Source organism: Orycteropus afer, unplaced genomic scaffold, assembly GCF_000298275.1.
Source record: "Orycteropus afer afer isolate SDZICR_OR568_19922 unplaced genomic scaffold, OryAfe1.0 scaffold00439, whole genome shotgun sequence".
NCBI classification, from domain to species: Eukaryota; Metazoa; Chordata; class Mammalia; order Tubulidentata; family Orycteropodidae; genus Orycteropus; species Orycteropus afer.
Window position 1 is genome coordinate 834,264 of NW_006922026.1, and position 1,328 is coordinate 835,591.

Sequence of the window (1,328 nt, forward strand, 5' to 3'; positions counted from 1 at the left end):
AACAACAACAACAACAATAATTACAAACAAACAAGCAAACAAAAAAGAAATTAAAGGCTTTGATCTTCAAACACATGGTCTTTGACTTTTGACAGTCAGTCTAAGCGGAAGAAGAGGTTGGTAAAATAGAACTCAGAAAATTGACTCAAAGATCTAACATGTGTTTTAAAGAAATGAACAAGTACATAAGCAGCTAAATCAGCACTTGAGAAATTATGTAACAAATGTCTTAGATTATGTTTTTTTGATTACCAATTGCCAAAACTGCTAATATTTAAGATTCTTCAAGAGAAAAAAAAAAAGATCATGAAAAAATAAATAACCTCAGTGTTGATATGTAAGGGATCAATCCAAAGAAGTTGGAAAGATTCCCAAGAGATTTCGCTCATGAAATTTAAAAGAGATGTAAAAGTAGACATAAATCCAAGGCTATATAATATAATATATAAGCAAAGAGGAATAAATTAGGCTTTAAAATAAGTCAGATAATTCAATCTCAGAATTGAGAATTATGAAGACGTAATCAATACACAAAATGAATATTAAATCGCAGTAAGGATGAGTCATTTAACATAAATAACCATGTAACATTAAAATATCAAAGAAACAATCTAGATATAGTCAGTTATTTTGCTTCTCTATCTCCACCAACATATTAATATTTTAATTATCCAGTATATAATTAACAGCCTCAACATCAGATGCCAAAGCTAAATAATAAGTAAATAAGTACTAATATAATTCGAGAGCTAGGAGCTGTGGTAGCATAATGCCTAAGGCACATGACTGCTAACCTTCTGGTTAGCTGTCCAAATCCACCAGCCACTCCTCAGAAGGAAGGTTGGGCAATCTACTTCTGTAGTGACACCGCCTTGGAAACCCTAGGATGGGTCGCTATGTGTTGGATATGACTCTACAGCATTGGGTGTGATTGGAGAGAAAATGAGAGAGAGACAAAGAAAATGGGTAAGAGAGAAAGAAAATTTATGATTTTATGTATATATGTATTTGTAAATTTTTGTATTTATATGTTTTAATACATATTTTTATTTATAGACAACTGTAGTGGACAAGACACTAAGGACTGGTAATGGATTAAGAAGGATTGATTCAAGTAATTTGCAGTATTATGTTTTAGTTAATGCAGTGACTTTTGAAGCAAATATTTTGGGACTATAATTCCTGCTATGCCAATTGTTCATTATGTAACCCAGAACCAGTTATTTAAACATTTATCTTGTTTAAAAGTTTGAGACCCAAAGATTTAGACTTATACACAATTTTTCTAATTCTTCTTTGTTGTTGTTGTTGTTATATGCCCTTGAGTC